Below are 20,585 nucleotides of genomic sequence, written 5' to 3'. Positions count from 1 at the left end.
AAACATCAGACATGTAGGTATTGGTACCAGAGGTCTCGTTAATTTGTAATTAGGGCTTTTATCACATATTAAACATTGAAGATGCTTCTGAGCTATCAATAGAAAATGTGAATTGAGAAGTTTCTGCCGGTTAAATTGAAATTGTATTATAATTGTGCTTCTTAAAAGGACAATGTACTTACTAAGTTACTACTACCTCCATGAGTCGTCACCTCATCGTGATGGAGGGGTTTGCGTGCCCCTATGATCCTAGGAGCCATGTTGTCTGGGGCTTCATGCTCCTGGTAGGGTCACCCATGGCAAACGGGTCCTAGGTGAGGGGCCAGACAAAGCACGGCTCAAAAAGCCCCTTATGATGATAAATATATATGGAAACAGATTTCCCTCGCCCGGACGCGGGTCACCGGGGCCCCCCTCTGGAGCCAGGCCTGGAGGCGGGGCTCGAAGGCGAGCGTCTGGTGGCCGGGCCTTCGCCCATGAGGCCCGGCCGGGCAAAGCCCGGAAAGGAAATGTGGGTCCCCCTTCCCATGGGCTCACCACCTGTGGGAGGGGCCAAAGGGGTCGGGTGCAGTGCGAGCTGGGCGGCGGCCAAAGGCAGGGACCTTGGCGGTCTGATCCCCGGCTGCAGAAGCTGGCTCTTGGGACATGGAATGTCACCTCTCTGGCTGGAAAGGAGCCCGAGCTGGTGTGCGAGGCAGAAAAGTTCCGACTAGATATAGTCGGACTTGCCTCCACGCACAGTTTGGGTTCCGGTTCAAGCCCTCTCGAGAGGGGCTGGACTCTCTTCCACTCTGGAGTTGCCCACGGTGAGAGGCGTCGAGCAGGTGTGGGTATACTTATTGCCCCCCCGGCTGGGCGCCTGCACATTGGGGTTCACCCCGGTCAACGAGAGGGTAGCCTCCCTCCGCCTTCGGGTGGGGGGGACGGGTCCTGACTGTTGTTTGTGTCTATGCACCAAGCGGCAGCTCAGAGTACCCACCCTTCTTGGGGTCCCTGGAGGAAGTGCTGGAGAGCGCTCCTTCTGGGGACTCCATCGTTCTACTGGGTGACTTCAATGCTCACGTGGGCAATGACAGTGAGACCTGGAAGGGCTTGATTGGGAGGAACGGCCCCCCCGATCTGAACCCGAGCGGTGTTCTATTGTTGAACTTTTGTGCTCGACACGGATTTTCTATAATGAACACCATGTTCAAACATAAGGGTGTCCATGTGTGCACTTGGCACCATTACACCCTAGGCCGCAGTTCGATGAGCGACGTTGTAGTCGTGTCATCGGATTTGCGGCCGCATGTTTTGGACACTGGCGAAGAGAGGGGCGGAGCTGTCAACTGATCACCACCTGGTGGTGGGTTGGCTCCGATGGTGGGGAAAGATGCCGGTCCGACCTGGCAGACCCAAACGCTCTGTGAAGGTCTGCTGGGAACGTCTGGTGGAATCCCCTGTCAGGAAGAGCTTCAACTCCCACCTCCGGCAGAGCTATTCACACGTCCCGGGGGAGGCGGGGGACATTGAGTCCGAGTGGACCTTGTTCCGCGCCTCCATTGTTGAGGCGGCCGACCGGAGCTGTGGCCGTAAGGTCATTGGTGCCTGTCGTGGCGGTAATCCCCGAACCCGCTGGTGGACACTGGGGGTAAGGGATGCCGTCAAGCTGAAGAAGGAGTCCTATCGGGCCGTTTTGGCGTGCGGGACTCCGGAGGCAGCTGACAGGTACCGGATGGCCAAGCGGAACGCGGTTTCGGCGGTTTCTGAGGCAAAAACCCGGACATGGGAGGAGTTTGGCGAGGCCATGGAGAATGACTTCCGGACGGCTTCGAGGAAATTCTGGTCCACCATCCTGCGTCTCAGGAGGGGGAAGCAGTGCAATGTCAACACTGTTTACAGTGCAGATGGCGTGCTGCTGACCTCGACTCGGGACGCCGTGTGTCGGTGGGGAGAATACTTCGAAGACCTCCTCAATTCCACCGACACGCCTTCCATTGTGGAGGCGGACTCTCCAATCTCTGGGGTCGAAGTCACCGAGGTAGTTAAAAAACTCCTCGGTGGCAGGGCCCCGGGGTGGATGAGATCCGCCCGGATTTCTTAAGGGCTCTGGATGTTGTGGGGCTGTCATGGCTGACACGTCTCTACAACATCGCGTGGACATCGGGGACAGTGCCTCTGGATTGGCAGACTGGGGTGTTGGTTCCCCTCTTTAAGAAGTGTGTTCCAATTACATGGGAATTACACTCCTCAGCCTCCCTGGTAAGGTCTATTCACGGGTGCTGGAGAGGAGGGCCCGTCGGGAGGTCGAACCTCGGATTCAGGAGGAACAGTGTGGCTTTCGTCCTGGCCGTGGAACAGTGGACCAGCTCTTCACCCTCAGCAGGATCCTCGAGGGTGCATGGGAGTGCGCCCAACCAGTCCACATGTGTTTTGTGGACTTGGAGAAGGCGTTCGACCGTGTCACTCGGGAGGTTCTGTGGGGGGTGCTTCGGGAGTACGGGGTACCGAGCCAACTGATAAGGGCGGTTCGGTCCCTGTATCACCGATGCCAGAGTTTGGTCCGCATTTCCGGCAGTAAGTCGGATTCGTTCTCAGTGAGGGTTGGACTCCGCCAAGGCTGCCCTTTGTCACCGATTCTGTTCATAGTTTTTATAGACAGAATTTCTAGGCGCAGCCGAGGCGTTGAGGGTGTCCGGTTTGGGGACCTCAGCATCGCGTCTCTGCTTTTTGCAGACGACGTGGTGCTGTTGGCTTCTTCAGGCCGTGATCTCCAGCTCTCACTGGAGCGGTTCGCAGCCGAGTGTGAAGTGGTCGGGATGAGGGTCAGCACCTCCAAATCAGAGTCCATGGTCCTCGATCGGAAAAGGGTGGAATGCCCTCTCCGGATCGGGGATGAGATCCTGCCCCAAGTGGAGGAGTTTAAGTATCTTGGGGTCTTGTTCACGAGTGAGGGGAGGATGGAGCGCGAGATCGACAGGCGGATCGGTGCAGCGTCGGCAGTAATGCGGACTTTGTAATGGTCAGTCGTGGTAAAGAGAGAGCTGAGCCAGAAGGCAAAGCTCTCAATTTACCGGTCGATTTACGCTCCTACCCTCACCTATGGTCACGAGCTATGGGTCGTGACCGAAAGAACGAGATCCCGGATACAAGCGGCCGAAATGAGTTTTCTCCGCAGGATGTCCGGGCTCTCCCTTAGAGATAGGGTGAGAAGTTCGGTCATCCGGGAGAGACTCGGAGTAGAGTCGCTGCTCCTCCACGTTGAGAGGAGCCAGATGAGGTGGCTCGTGCATCTTATCAGGATGCCTCCTGGACGCCTCCCTGGGGAGGTGTTCCGGGCATGTCCCACCGGTAGGAGACCCCGGGGACGACCCAGGACGCGCTGGAGAGACTGTCTCTCAGCTGGCCTGGGAACGCCTTGGGATCCCCCGGGATGAGCTAGATGAAGTGGCTGGGGAGAAGGAAGTCTGGGAGTCCCTCCTGAAGCTGCTGCCCCCGCGACCCGACCCTGGATAAGCGGAAGAAGATGGATGGATGGAAGTTACTACTAAGATACTAAGAGATATTAAGTTATAATGGCCAGTAAAGTGCAAACATTCGCAGCACCGTTCAGTCTGATGCGATTTGCTCTTTTTGCTGCGACCGTGGCTGTGTTTCGCCTGTGCATGATATGAGGCCAGCTTGGCGTGAGCTGACCAAGCTGTTGCTGCTTTCAAGCTTGAGTTAATAATAATGTTAATAATACTAATAATTCATTTAATTTATATAGCGCTTTTCAATGACCCAAAGACGCTTTACAGGGAATAAAAAGGGTGGGGACGTACAGGGGGGGAGGGGGGTTGACAATAGGATATAGTTACCGTAAGTTTCGGACTATAAATCGCTTTTTTTTTCATAGTTTGGGGGGGGCGACTTATACTCAGGAGCGACTTATGTTTTTTTTTTTTCAAAAATTGTGAAACCGCGATAAACGAACCGCAATGTAGCAAGGGATTACTGTAATTTGAATTTCAAGTGAGGACAGCAGCGCAACGTCGCGTCAGCAGCAGCTCGTCGAGTCAATCTTTGTCCTTTATGTAAACAACCGCCACGCTGCTGTCGCAGCGTCGCAACAACACGGGAGCAACAACAGGCTAAACGATAGGTATGCTAACGTGACATAAACACAAACTCTAAGAGCTGAGAACGGCCCTCACGTAAAATGCAGTTATTCAAAAAACGATTACATAAATAACACGTTAATAAAACCATCTGCATCACTCCAATTCATTAAATCCATCAATCGTCCTTTGTCACCAATGCGTGCGCGCCGCTGACTGCTCTTGCACTTCAAAATATTCCACAGGCCCATATAACGATATATAATTTATATATCAAATAACTATTATATAAGCAATTATTTTATCATGGTTTTATTAACGTGTTATTTATGTAATAGTTGTTTGAATAACTCTGAATTTTACGTCAGGGCCGTTCTCAGCTCTTAGTTTGTGTTAGCATACCTATCGTTTAGCCTGTTGTTGCTCGTTCATGACTGTTCTTGGTGTTGGATTTTGTTGATTAAATTGTCCCCCCAAAATGCGACTTATACTCCGGAGCGACTTATATATGTTTTTTTTTCGCTTTTTTGGGCATTTTATGGCTGGTGCGACTTGTACTCCAGTGCGACTTTTAGTCCGAAAATTACGGTATTAACGGTCAGCAGTGCGAAGGAGATGGATGGAGGAACAGGAGGGGCGGGAACGGAGGTTGTTGAGGTTGGCAGTACAGGAGGTGGGGGTGATGGGGGGTTGGTTATCCAGAAAGAGGAGATGAGTGAGCCATCGGGAAAGTGCCGGTTAAAAGACAGTCCAGATGTAGCGGTGACGGCCAAGGATCCCAGCCTCGTGTGGAAGCAGCAGTGGACCACGTGGTGATGCCGGTCGACCTCGACTGCACCCGCACGAATGGCAGGTCCCACCGCACCACAACGGCACACAGCCGAGCTACGGTCGGCGAGCCCGCCGGGAGTGGAGCCCGCCCCCCCGTGGACGCCGGATGGCCGGCCAGAGAGCCAGGCCAGCGCTGCCGTCGAGTCCTCAGCAGGCGGCCACAGGCTCAGAGCCGGGAGGCAGGTGGGTCCGGTGGTGGTTTTGGCCAGCTGGCTGTTGGCTAGCTGGCTAACGTAGCTGGTAGTCCGAGTGAGAGGAAACAGATAGGTGAGAGTGGAGCTGCGGGGATGCGAGGTGGACGGAAGACAACACAAGAAAAATAAAAGAAGAGACGAGTGCACTGAAAACGGGAAAACAAAAAACAAGTAACGGACACGGTCCGGGACAGAAGCGTCAGTCAACAGATCTGACGCCAGCGTTGCTCTAACCCACAAGACAACAGACGGTGGGGGATGGGGGAGGGTTGGCTTCTCTGAGGATGGACGTAGCGAATATTTTCAAAAATAAATCTCACAAGCTCTAGTGTAGACAATGCTTTATCTACTCTCAAACTCAATTTGCAACCAATGAAGACACAATTGGCTGCTAGAGCTGCCGAGGCTACTGTTGCAACACTAAGTGGTACTGTGGAAGAAATTGGCTGTCTTGGTGTACCAATGGCATTGTGCAGATGAAGACTATCAGAGCGGGTCTGACTGGTACTGTTGTCAAACTAAAATAAATTAATGATTTGGAGTCCAGAGGACACTGTAATAAAAGGAGCAAATGCCTCAAAACTTTTCTGAATCTGCCACTTTATTGATTATTTTTGTGCATTCAACTGACCCATTTTTAAATGTTTTTTTTTTTAATTGTAGCGTAAAACTATCTGAAAGCTCAGCGCGCGAATTACAAGAATGCTGTCGTCACAGCCCACGCTCTAAATCTGGGACTGATACAAATAGAGCGCGAGCGCGCCATGTCCGTACTACTGAGTACGTACACGCACCTGTGAGTGTGCACCGAGCTTTCTGACACGGCTTCCGGTAGTAAATGCGCAGGTGAGCGGTTCCCCATCTACTGGAGAAACGCAGTCATTGCAGGCAAAATGACCCCAAAAAAATGTTTAATAATATAATTTATTCAGGGTTGGTAGGCCGGCTTATACGGTCCCGTGGGCCGTATGTGGCCCGCGGGCCGTAGTTTGCCCACCGCTGGTCTAGACATTATACCAGGGCTGTGGACTCGGTCGGATTTTTGCACCGAGTCTGAGTCCGGCCTCTTGACCACGAGTCCGAGTCCGGCTGTCCATTTTTTCTGTTAATTCATGTGACTGCTGTCTTTATTCAAGGCTAATTTAGATCAAAATCTAAATAATTACAACAGTTTTGTAATGGCTTTGTCTTTATTAAACATATAAACGAATACAATAAACAGATACTTTCAAGTTTTAATCATTAATTACACCATTATAACTCAGACATTTATCTAAAAACAAATAATTAGTGACGACCCCACAACTATCGAAACACATCAATGATATAAGCTAGGTGACATAATCGTCCTTGACATTGGTACATGATGTAAACATAAGCCGAAGTGCAACTCAACGTAGCTGCATTGAGCGTAATTTGCGCTCCGTTTCCCCCCCAAATCTAGAGGCAAAACATTGTTTTCCCACTGCTCCCGGGTTCTTCCATCTTGGCTGCGCGCGGGGCATTGTGGGTCTTGTACGTGGACGCACGCAGGCAGGCGCGGGCGCGCACGCAACAACTACCGTTTTTTTTCGTGTATAGTGCGCAAAATTTAACGAATTTATTGTCCTAAAATCTGGGGTGCGCATTATACATGGGTACAAAAAATTGTAATTTTTTTTTTTAAATTTTTTTTTTTTTTTTTTTTTTTTTAGAAAACAAAACCAACAACGGGACTGACCGACAAAGTCGTGGAACAAAAAGACGGGGTGACATTACCAAAGACAGGAACAGAAAGCAAACAGACATCATGACAGTAACACATGCAATGATCCGACGGTGAGCGAGGGGCAGACAGGACTTAAATACAAAACACGTTACATCGATTGAGGTGACACAGGAAGAGAGGGGCGACGCGAACAGAAACTATGGCAACCTAGACACATAGCAAAACTGGGGACGAGACATGACAAATCTCCCCCGAAATAAAACTTGTAATAACCTTTCTTCTTGTTTGTTGTCAATCTCGCATCACATTCAGCCATCCTGTCCCAACACACTTAGTCAAAAAAATCCATAATTGACGACACATCGTTTGATGCGATGGTGCAATCCTTGATGGTGTGTTATTGTCAAATATTGTTTGTTTTTAATCTCCATCGCGGACCGGAAGTCATACGGAGGCCGCCATTACAGATGCGCAGAACGGATGCGCAAGACACGTCAGCTCTATAAAGAGCGAGAGTTCAGTTCTCCACCTATTAGTTTCAATTCACAGTTTAATTAGCAGTTTCAATCAGCAAATAACAAAATGCGTATTACAGGTCGGTCATATTTTATTTCACAACACTTTGCCTTGTTCCTTTCGTCTCTGCTGTTCACTTCAAACACGCTCCATACGACCGCAATGCTCTCGTATCAGACGCTTGCTCGATCACCTGCTCGTTTGCTGTCTGTCACAATGTACCCTACACAAATCCGAAACATTTGTTGCGGCTCCGAGTCACGACGAGGGGCAAGTTTTGGTTTCCAAGGGTGTTTTTATTCCTCTTCAACGTCTCTCCCATACAGAGCCGCCTCTTTCCCGTGCGCGCACTGAGCGCGGTGGTGCGTTTACTGGCAGTCGGAGAAATCAACGCCAACAAAAAAAATTACATCCAGCCTAGTTAAGACCATACCAAAGACTATAAAAATGGGACCCATTGCCTCCCTGCGTGTGTGACGATCATTGGGATTTAAAAAAAAAAACAAAAATTCATAAAAATTGGGTGCGTATTATACATGGGTACAGGCTTTTTTCCAGCATCAGCATGCCATTTTTAGGGTGCGTATTATACATGGGGGCGCACTATACACGGAAAAAAACGGTACATTTTTCTTCATAACAAGCAAGAAGGGCTGTGGACAGTATTCCTACGTGCATTCTCAGCAGCATGATGAAAATAAAAATGAACGTATTTTTTTTATTGTCGGACTCTGTGGACTCAGCACCGAGTCCGGCAAAAATGACCGAGTCCGACGAGTCGAGTCCCCGAGTCCAAGTCCACAGCCCTGCATTAAACCGATTTTCACTTGTGCGCAGCGGTAAGTTAAAGGTTCCTGGTATCGACTATGTTGCTGTGATCGTGTTGTCCGATCGCGGTTTGCTTCGTGTGCCCGCCGTTTGATTGACAGCTCCGGCGCGCTCATAATCGACTGAGTATGTTGCTGTGATCGTGTGCGTCTTTGACACAAAGTGAGCATATACATTTCATTGTTACTACTGTCCACTGTTGTGTCGTTTGTCCGATCGCGGTTTGTTTCGTGTGCGCGCCGTTTGATTGACAGCTCCGGTGCGCTCCTTTAAGTTTGCCTCGGATCGTACAAGTAGCCGTTACGCAGCGCCACGGCGACTAACGGTCGCCAGCAAGTGCATTTTGATGTCTCGATCGATGACTTATGTTTGGTGTGTTGCAGAGAGTATTTTATTTATGGTTATTCATTATTATTTTTTGCCAATAATTTAGTAAAGCAATCAAAACTGAACCACGCCTTCCCTTCTGTGTTCTGACTGACACCCGGGGGCGAAAAGAGCATAACCATCCGAGCCAACCATATACAGTCCTCAGGTTCACCAACAATAGCAATAGCAGTTTGCATTATTTTATTGCAATGTTCTTCCTTATCCAGATTTGTTTCAAGATTACAGTTAGACTTCACTTTGATGGTTAATGCAGTTGTTGCAATTTTGTTTTTATCACAGTAGATTGGTTTATTTAGATTTCAAAAACCAGAAGCCATTCATTTACAAATGTGATTGCACTTAAGTTTACATTTTTAAATGTTCACATATTAAGATGTGCTAGACAGTTTTGACAGATTTGAATGAGGCAAAATATCATGCTTTTCTCTCGAACATATTGTTATAATCATCTGTTTCAGATGTACTGTACCGTATTTTCCGCCCTATTAGGCGCACCTCAAAACCTAAATTTTTATCAAAAGTAGACAGTGCGCCTTATAGGCCGGTGCGCCTTATATATGGATCAATACAGTAAGCAGCCGCTGGCCGATTTCATTTTCCCCCGTAGAAGAAGAAGCGCGCGGTAGAAGAAGAAGCGCGCGGTAGAAGGAGCGCGCGGTAGAAGAAGCGCGCGGTAGAAGAAGAAGCGCGCGGTAGAAGAAGCGCGCGGTAGATTCAAATTCCATTTGTTTACGTGCAGACCCCAAAATGGCTCCTACTAAGAGACACGCCTACGACGCAGAATTCAAACTCAAGGCGATCAGTCACGCAGTAGAACACGGGAATATAGCAGCAGCCAGGGAATTTAACATTAATGAATCAATGGTGCGGAAGAGGAGGAAGCAAGAAGACGACCTGCGCCAAGTAAAGAAAACTAAACTGAGTTTCCGAGGGTGCAAGGCGAGATGGCTAACGTTGGAGGACAAACTCGAACAGTGGGTTGTTGAATAGAGAGCAGCAAGTAGAAGTGTCAGTACAATCACTGTTCGAATGAAGGCAACAGCGCTAGCAAGCGAACTTAACATTAACAATTTTAAAGGCGGTCCTTCTTGGTGCTTTCGTTTCATGAAAAGACGTAATCTCTCCATCCGCGCACGGACTACTGTTTCACAGCAACTGCCGAAAGACTACCAAGAAAAGCTGGCCACTTTCCGTGCATAATGCAAAAACAACATTACTGAAAAAAACATCCGGCCAGAGCACATCACCAACATGGACGAGGTTCCACTCACCTTCGATATTCCTGTGAACCGCACTGTGGATAAAATGGGAGCACGCACGGTAAACGTTCGCACCACAGGGAATGAGAAGTCCTCCTTCACTGTGGTTCTCGCTTGCCAGGCTAATGGTCATAAACTTCCACCCATGGTCATTTTCAAGAGGAAGACCTTGCCAAAAGAAAACTTTCCAGCCGGCCTCGTCATCAAAGCTAACGCGAAGGGATGGATGGATGAAGAAAAGATGAGCGAATGGTTGAAAGAAATTTACGTGAAGAGGCTGGGTGGCTTTTTTCACACAGCTCCGTCCCTATTGGTCTACGACTCCATGCGCTCCCACGTCACATTTGGTGTCAAAAAACAAGTGAAGCACACCAATTCGATACTCGCCGTCATTCCGGGTGGATTGACAAAAGAACTCCAGCCGCTAGATATTGGTGTCAACAGGGCATTCAAAGCTAGACTGTGAACTGCGTGGGAACAGTGGATGACAGAAGGCGAACACACGTTCACCAAGACAGGGAGACAGCGCCGGACGACATACGCCAATATCTGCCAGTGGATTGTAAATGCCTGGGCTGATATATCAGTCTCAACTGTGGTCCGAGCTTTCAGGAAGGCAGGAATTGTCACTGAACTGCTAGACAACAGCAGCGACAGTGACTCGATTAGTGACGACGCCGACGAGACGGAGCCGGGCATATTGGATCCCGTAATCGCCCCACTGTTTCATTCGGACACTGAAGATGAAGAATTCGAGGGATTCACGGATGTGGAATAACTTTATAAAGTGAGCTTTACACGTTTATTTTGCGTGCTGTGTTGTGTGACGTTTGACGTTAACGTTTGAACAACGTTGAGTTATTTATATATTGTTATTGCTTTGCAATATTTCGAGTGTCACTATATTGTCATAGCGCTAACGTTTGATTTACCTTAAGAATTCGAGGGATTCACGGATGAGGAATAACTTTATAAAGTGAGCTTTACACGTTTATTTTGTGTGCTGTGTTGTGTGACGTTTGACGTTAACGTTTGAACAACGTTGAGTTATTTATATATTGTTATTGCTTTGCACTGTTTCGAGTGTTACTATATTGTGATAGCGCTAACGTTTGATTTACCTTAAGAATTCGAGGGATTCACGGATGAGGAATAACTTTATAAAGTGAGCTTAACACGTTTATTTTGTGTGCTGTGTTGTGTGACGTTTGACGTTAACGTTTGAACAACGTTATTGTGTGAAGGCGAAGGCCTTCACACATATGTTATTCTACACCATTCTCTATTATTATTATTGTGTGAAGGCGAAGGCATGGGTGCTCACATTTTTCTCGTTCCAAAAATTTTCCGTTTTCGCATAATTCACAAATTTATGGCGATTTTTGCCCCATTCATTCTTAATGGCAGATTCAACATTTCACATTTACGTTGTTCCTGTTTGAAATTCACATAATTCAACACATTCAAATCACATTGGGGACATTCCCAAACTTGACAAATTCAAAATTTTCACGTTTTCACGTTTAAAATTTGCATACAATTTTGCAAAATTTCATAAAATTTTGTTTTTCACTTCTAACTTCTACATTTTTCCACCGATTCAACTCGTTCCAACTTTCAACTATTCATCTTTTGCCTACCTATTCCACAACTTCCCACTTACCAAAAACTTCACATCTTTTATTTTGAAATTCAACCAAAATTCTCTAAAATTTCGTTTTTCTACTCTAATTTCGACATTTTTCAACCGATTCAACCCATTCCAACTTTCAACTGTTCATCATTTTTCTACCTATTCCACTACTTCCCACTTACCAAAAACTTCACATCTTTTATTTTGAAATTCACACCCAATTCCTTTTTCCCTTCTCTTTTCTACATTTTTCAACCGATTCAACCCGTTCCAACTTTCAACTGTTCATCATTTTTCTAGCTATTCCACAACTTCTCATTTACCAAAAACTTCACATCTTTTATTTTGAAATTCACACCCAATTCCTTTTTCCCTTCTCATTTCTACATTTTTCAACCGATTCAACCCATTCCAACTTTCAACTGTTCATCATTTTTCTACCTATTCCACAACTTACCAAAAACTTCACATCTTTTATTTTGAAATTCACACCCAATTCCTTTTTCCCTTCTCATTTCTACATTTTTCAACCGATTCAACTCGTTTCAAAATCATTCTGCAACATTCCTTAAATATTTATTCAACTTCTTCACCTTCACACGCAATTCCTTCAGGAATTGCAAATTCTAGTTAGTGTGAAGGTGAACACCTTCACACTATTGTTATTCCTGTCCTTTATTAGTGTGAAGGTGAAGACCTTCACACTATTGTTATTCCTGTACTTTATTAGTGTGAAGGTGAAGACCTTCACACTATTGTTATTCCTGTACTTTATTAGTGTGAAGGTGAAGACCTTCACACTATTGTTATTCCTGTCCTTTATTATTATTATACTACATCTTCCGCTCACTTTTTCGCTGATTAACTACTTCCACATACTTCAACCGATTCACTCCATTCCACTTTTCACTTATTCCAAATATTCATGGCATGGGTGCTCACATTTTTCTCGTTCCAAAAATTTTCCGTTTTCGCAAAATTCACAAATTTACGGCGATTTTTGCCCCATTCATTCTTAATGGCAGATTCAACATTTCACATTTATGTTGTTCCAGTTTGAAATTCACATAATTCAACACATTCAAATCACATTGGGGACATTCCCAAACTTGCCAAATTCAAAATTTTCACGTTTTCACTTTTAAAATTTGCATAAAATTTTGCAAAATTTCATAAAATTTCGTTTTTCACTTCTAACTTCTACATTTTTCCACCAATTCAACTCGTTCCAACTTTCAACTATTCATCTTTTGCCTACCTATTCCACAACTTCCCACTTACCAAAAACTTCACATCTTTTATTTTGAAATTCAACCAAAATTCTCTAAAATTTCCTTTTTCTACTCTAATTTCTACATTTTTCGACCGATTCAACCCATTCCAACTTTCAACTGTTCATCATTTTTCTACCTATTCCACAACCTACCAAATACTTCACATCTTTTATTTTGAAATTCATTCCCAATTCCTTTTCCCCTTCTCATTTCTACATTTTTCAACCGATTCAACCCATTCTAACTTTCAACTGTTCATCATTTTTCTACCTTTTCCACAACTTCCCACTTACCAAAAACTTCACATCTTTTATTTTGAAATTCACACCCAATTCCTTTTTCCCTTCTCATTTCTACATTTTTCAACCGATTCAACCCATTCCAACTTTCAACTGTTCATCATTTTTCTACCTATTCCACAACTTCCCACTTACCAAAAACTTCACATCTTTTATTTTGAAATTCACACCCAATTCCTTTTTCCCTTCTCATTTCTACATTTTTCAACCGATTCAACACATTCCAACTTTCAACTGTTCATCATTTTTCTACTTATTCCACAACTTCCCACTTACCAAAAAATTCACATCTTTTATTTTGAAATTCACGCACAATTCCTTTTTCCCTTCTCATTTCTACATTTTTCAACCGATTCAACCCATTCCAACTTTCAACTGTTCATCATTTTTCTACCTATTCCACAACTTACCAAATAATTCACATCTTTTATTTTGAAATTCACACCCAATTCTACAATATTTCCTTTTTCCCTTCTCATTTCTACATTTTTCAACCGATTCAACTCGTTTCAACATCATTCTGCAACATTCCTTAAATATTTATTCAACTTCTTCACCTTCACACGCAATTCCTTCAGGAATTGCAAATTCTAGTTATTATACAACTTATTCCGCTCACTTTTTTGGCGCTTAACTACTTCCACATACTTCAACCGATTCACTCCATTCCACTTTTCACTTATTCCAAATATTCATGGCAAGTGTGCTCACATTTTTCTCGTTCCAAAAATTTTCCGTTTTCGCATAATTCACAAATTTATGGCGATTTTTGCCCCATTCATTCTTAATGGCAGATTCAACATTTCACATTTACGTTGTTCCAGTTTGATATTCACATAATTCAACACATTCAAATCACATTGGGGACATTCCCAAACTTGCCAAATTCAACATTTTCACGTTTTCATCTTTTATTTTGAAATTCACACCCAATTCCTTTTTCCCTTTTCCCTTCTCATTTCTACATTTTTCAACCGATTCAACCCATTCCAACTTTCAACTGTTCATCTTTTCTCTACCTATTCCACAACTTCCCACTTACCAAAAACTTCACATCTTTTATTTTGAAATTCAACCAAAATTCTCTAAAATTTCCTTTTTTCTACTCTAATTTCTACATTTTTCAACCGATTCAACCCATTCCAACTTTCAACTGTTCATCTTTTCTCTACCTATTCCACAACTTCCCACTTACCAAAAACTTCACATCTTTTATTTTGAAGTTCAACCAAAATTCTCTAAAATCTCCTTTTTTCTACTCTAATTTCTACATTTTTCAACCAATTCAACCCATTCCAACTTTCAACTGTTCATCATTTTTCTACCTATTCAACAACTTCCCACTTACCAAAAACTTCACTTCTTTTATTTTGAAATTCACACCCAATTCCTTTTTCCCTTCTCATTTCTACATTTTCCAACCAATTCAACCCATTCCAACTTTCAACTGTTCATCATTTTTCTACCTATTCCACAACTTCCCACTTACCAAAAACTTCACATCTTTTATTTTGAAATTCACTCCCAATTCCTTTTTCCCTTCTCATTTCTACATTTTTCAATCGATTCAACCCATTCCAACTTTCAACTGTTCATCATTTTTCTACCTATTCCACAACTTCCCACTTACCAAAAACTTCACATCTTTTATTTTGAAATTCACACCCACTTCCTTTTTCCCTTCTCATTTCTACATTTTTCAACCGATTCAACCCATTTCAACTTTCAACTGTTCATCATTTCTTTACCTATTCCACAACTTAACAAAAACTTCACATCTTTTATTTTGAAATTCACACCCAGTTCCTTTTTCCCTTCTCATTTCTACATTTTTCAACCGATTCAACTCGTTTCAACATCATTCTGCAACATTCCTTCAATATTTATTCAACTTCTTCACCTTCACACGCAATTCCTTCAGGAATTGCAAATTCTAGTTATTATTATTGTGTGAAGGCGAAGGCCTTCACACATTGTTATTCTACTTTATTATTATTTTTTTTATTAAACAACTTATTCCTCCCACTTTTTTGACATCTAACTACTCCCACATGCTTCAACCGATTCACCTCGTTCAAACTTTCACACGTTCCAAAAATTCATGGCAAGCTTGCCACTTTTTTTCTCGTTCATAACATTTACCGTTTTTAAGTAATTAGCAAATTTGTGCCTTTTATTTCCCCATTCATTCTTAATGGTAATGTCAACCCAAGCCAGTTTCCTGTAGTGTGTTCGATTCCCACATTGGGCATCATTAATTATTTTACTCTTTATTCTTCCCGCTCATCATTTTCAACGCTTATCATTTGTAACTAACATTTGCATTCAACATTCATTACATTAAGCAATTTCCACCACTTTGATTACGTATTCGCATTCAACAAACACATTCATTACATTAACCAAATTCAACCAGTATGTAGACAGGGACACAATTAGCTCGTGGGAAACACAAGTGATTCCAGTACACGAGCATCTTTCCCGAGTGGTATCAAATCCCGCGTCAGTTCGATTCCCACATTGGGCGTCATTATATATTTTACTCTTTATCCTTCCCCTTATCATTTTCAACGCTTATCATTTGTACCTTTTTTGTAACATTTGTAACATTTCATTTTTAACGCTTATCATTTGTACCTTTTTGTAACATGTATTTGTAACATTTTCCCATTTATTTCACAATTATTTCTTTCCCTTTTCATTCTTCCCGCTCATCATTTTTAACGCTTAACGTTTCTAAATTAACATCTGCCTTCGCCTTCACACGCAATTTCTTCCGAAATTGCAATTCTAGTTATTTTTTTTATTAGTGTGAAGGTGAAGACCTTCACACTATTGTTATTCCTATACTTTATTATTATACAACTTATTCCGCTCACTTTTTTGGCGCTTAACTACTTCCACATACTTCAACCGATTCACTCCATTCCACTTTTCACTTATTCCAAAAATTCATGGCATGGGTGCTCACATTTTTTTCATTCCAAAAATTTTCCGTTTTCGCATAATTCACAAATTTATGGCGATTTTTGCCCCATTCATTCTTAATGGCAGATTCAACATTTCACATTTACGTTGTTCCAGTTTGAAATTCACATCATTCAACACATTCAAATCACATTGGGGACATTCCCAAACTTGCCAAATTCAAAATTTTCACGTTTTCACCAAAATTTGCACAAAATTTTGCAAAATTTCATAACATTTAGTTTTTCACTTCTAACTTCTACATTTTTCCACCGATTCAACTCGTTCCAACTTTCAACTGTTCATCTTTTGCCTACCTATTCCACAACTTCCCACTTACCAAAAACTTCACATCTTTTATTTTGAAATTCAACCAAAATTCTCTAAAATTTCGTTTTTCTACTCTTATTTCAACATTTTTCAACCGATTCAACCCATTCCAACTTTCAACTGTTCATCATTTTTCTACCTATTCCACAACTTCCCACTTACCAAAAACTTCACATCTTTTATTTTGAAATTCACACCCAATTCCTTTTTCCCTTTTCATTTCTACATTTTTCAACCGATTCAACCCATTCCAACTTTAAACTGTTCATCATTTTTCTACCTATTCCACAACTTCCCACTTACCAAAAAATTCACATCTTTTATTTTGAAATTCACGCCCAATTCCTTTTTCCCTTCTCATTTTTACATTTTTCAACCGATTCAACCCATTCCAACTTTCAAGTGTTTATCATTTTTCTACCTATTCCACAACTTCCCACTTACCAAAAAATTCACATCTTTTATTTTGAAATTCACGCCCAATTCCTTTTTCCCTTCTCATTTTTACGTTTTTCAACCGATTCAACCCATTCCAACTTTCAACTGTTCATCATTTTTCTACCTATTCCACAACTTCCCACTTACCAAAAAATTCACATCTTTTATTTTGAAATTCACGCCCAATTCCCTTTTCCCTTCTCATTTCTACATTTTTCAACCGATTCAACCCATTCCAACTTTCAACTGTTCATCATTTTTCTACCTATTCCACAACTTACCAAATAATTCACATCTTTTATTTTGAAATTCACACCCAATTCTACAATTATTTTTTTCCCTTCTCATTTCTACATTTTTCAACCGATTCAACTCGTTTCGACATCATTCTGCAACATTCCTTAAATATTTATTCAACTTCTTCACCTTCACACGCAATTCCTTCAGGAATTGCAAATTCTAGTTCTTATTATTATTAAACAACTTATTCCTCCCACTTTTTTGACATCTAACTACTCCCACATGCTTCAACCGATTCACCTCGTTCAAACTTCCACACGTTCCAAAAATTCATGGCAAGCTTGCCACCTTTTTTCCCCTTCATAACATTTACCGTTTTTAAGTAATTAGCAAATTTGTGCCTTTTATTTCCCCATTCATTCTTAATGGAAATGTCAACCCGAGCCAGTTTCCTGTAGTGGGTTCGATTCCCACATTGGGCGTCATTAATTATTTTACTCTTTATTCTTCCCGCTTATCATTTTCAACGCTTATCATTTGTAACTAACATTCGCATTCAACATTCATTACATTAAGCAATTTCCACCACTTTGATTACGTATTCGCATTCAACAAACACATTCATTACATTAACCAAATTCAACCAGTATGTAGACAGGGACACAATTAGCTCGTGGGAAACACAAGTGATTCCAGTACACGAGCATCTTTCCCGAGTGGTATCACAACCCGCGTCAGTTCGATTCCCACATTGGGCGTCATTATTTATTTTACTCTTTATCCTTCCCCTTATCATTTTCAACGCTTATCATTTGTACCTTTTTTGTAACATTTGTAACGTTTCATTTTTAACGCTTATCATTTGTACCTTTTTGTAACATGTATTTGTAACATTTTCCCATTTATTTCACAATTATCTATTTTCCCTTTGTATTCTTCCCGCTCATCATTTTTAACGCTTAACGTTTGTAACTTAACATCTGCCTTCGCCTTCACACGCAATTTCTTCCGAAATTGCAATTCTAGTTAGTGTGAAGGTGAAGACCTTCACACTATTGTTATTCCTGTACTTTATTATTATTATACTACTTATTCCGCTCACTTTTTCGCCGCTTAACTACTTCCACATACTTCACCCGATTCACTCCATTCCACTTTTCACTTATTCCAAAAATTCATGGCATGGGTGCTCACATTTTTCTCGTTCCAAAAATTTTCCGTTTTCGCATAATTCACAAATTTATGGCGATTTTTGCCCCATTCATTCTTAATGGCAGATTCAACATTTCACATTTACGTTGTTCCAGTTTCAAATTCACATGATTCAACACATTCAAATCACATTGGGGACATTCCCAAACTTCCCAAATTCAAAATTTTCACGTTTTCACTTTTAAAATTTGCATAAAATTTTGCAAAATTTCATAAAATTTCGTTTTTCACTTCTAACTTCTACATTTTTCCACCGATTCAACTCGTTCCAACTTTCAACTATTCATCTTTTGCCTACCTATTCCACAACTTCCCACTTACCAAAAACTTCACATCTTTTATTTTGAAATTCAACCAAAATTCTCTAAAATTTCGTTTTTCTACTGTAATTTCTACATTTTTCAACCGATTCAACCCATTCCAACTTTCAACTGTTCATCATTTTTCTACCTATTCCACAACCTACCAAAAACTTCACATCTTTTATTTTGAAATTCACACCCACTTCCTTTTTCCCTTCTCATTTCTACATTTTTCAACCGATTCAACCCATTCCAACTTCCAACTGTTCATCATTTTCCTAGCTATTCCACAACTTCCCACTTACCATAAAGTTCACATCTTTTATTTTGAAATTCATACCCAATTCCTTTTTTCCTTCTCATTTCTACATTTTTCAACCGATTCAACCCATCCCAACTTTCAACTGTTCATCATTTTTCTACCTATTCCACAACTTACCAAAAACTTCACATATTTTATTTTGAAATTCACACCCAATTCCTTTTTCCCTTCTCATTTCTACATTTTTCAACCGATTCAACTCGTTTCAACATCATTCTGCAACATTCCTTAAATATTTATTCAACTTCTTCACCTTCACACGCAATTCCTTCAGGAATTGCAAATTCTAGTTGTGTGAAGGCGAAGGCCTTCACACATTGATATTGTACTTTATTATTAAACAACTTATTCCTCCCACTTTTTTGACATCTAACTACTCCCACATGCTTCAACCGATTCACCTCGTTCAAACTTTCACACGTTCCAAAAATTCATGGCACGCTTGCCAGTATTTTTCGCGTTCATAACATTTACCGTTTTTAAGTAATTAGCAAATTTGTGCCTTTTATTTCCCCATTCATTCTTAATGGCAATGTCAACCCGAGCCAGTTTCCTGTAGTGGGTTCGATTCCCACATTGGGCGTCATTAATTATTTTACTCTTTATTCTTCCCGCTTATCATTTTCAACGCTTATCATTTGTAACTAACATTCGCATTCAACATTCAGTACATTAAGCAATTTCCACCACTTTGATTACGTATTCGCATTCAACAAACACATTCATTACATTAACCAAATTCAACCAGTATGTAGACAGGGACACAATTAGCTCGTGGGAAACACAAGTGATTCCAGTACACGAGCATCTTTCCCGAGTGGTATCAAAACCCGCGTCAGTTCGATTCCCACATTGGGCGTCATTATTTATTTTACTCTTTATCCTTCCCCTTATCATTTTCAACGCTTATCATTTGTACCTTTTTTGTAACATTTGTAACATTTCATTTTTAACGCTTATCATTTGTACCTTTTTGTAACATGTATTTGTAACATTTTCCCATTTATTTCACAATAATTTATTTTCCCTTTCTATTCTTCCCGCTCATCATTTTTAACGCTTAACGTTTGTAAATCAACATCTGCCTTCGCCTTCACACGCAATTTCTTCCGAAATTGCAATTCTAGTTATTATTATTATTCAACATCTTCTGCCCACTTTTTTGACGCTTAACTACTTCCACATACTTCAACCTATTCACTCCATTCCACTTTTCACTTATTCCAAATATTCATGGCACGACTGCTCACATTTTTCTCGTCCCAAAAATTTTCCGTTTTCGCATAATTCATAAATTTATGGCGATTTTTGCCCCATTCATTCTTAATGGCAGATTCAACATTTCACATTTACGTTGTTCCAGTTTGAAATTCACATCATTCAACACATTCAAATCACATTGGGGACATTCCCAAACTTCCCAAATTCAAAATTTTCACGTTTTCACTTTTAATATTTGCATAAAATTTTGCAAAATTTCATAAAATTTCCTTTTTCACCTCTAACTTCTACATTTTTCCACCGATTCAACTCGTTCCAACTTTCAACTATTCATCTTTTGCCTACCTATTCCACAACTTCCCACTTACCAAAAACTTCACATCTTTTATTTTGAAATTCAACCAAAATTCTCTAAAATTTCGTTTTTCTACTCTAATTTCTACATTTTTCAACCGATTCAACCCATTCCAACTTTCAACTGTTCATCATTTTTATACCTATTCCACAACTTCCCAAAAACTTCACATCTTTTATTTTGAAAT

The 20,585-nt window shown here is 41.8% G+C and overlaps 1 protein-coding gene across 1 annotated transcript in view; it reads left to right on the top strand.

Annotated features, from left to right (window-relative positions):
• The window catches only part of spdl1 (spindle apparatus coiled-coil protein 1), a 204,884-nt gene that overhangs the window by 18,953 nt on the left and 165,346 nt on the right, over positions 1 to 20,585 (top strand).

This window comes from Syngnathus typhle, linkage group LG1, assembly GCF_033458585.1.
Source record: "Syngnathus typhle isolate RoL2023-S1 ecotype Sweden linkage group LG1, RoL_Styp_1.0, whole genome shotgun sequence".
NCBI classification, from domain to species: Eukaryota; Metazoa; Chordata; class Actinopteri; order Syngnathiformes; family Syngnathidae; genus Syngnathus; species Syngnathus typhle.
The sequence above is the reverse complement of the archived record's forward strand: the minus strand, read 5'-3'. Positions and strand labels throughout refer to the sequence as shown.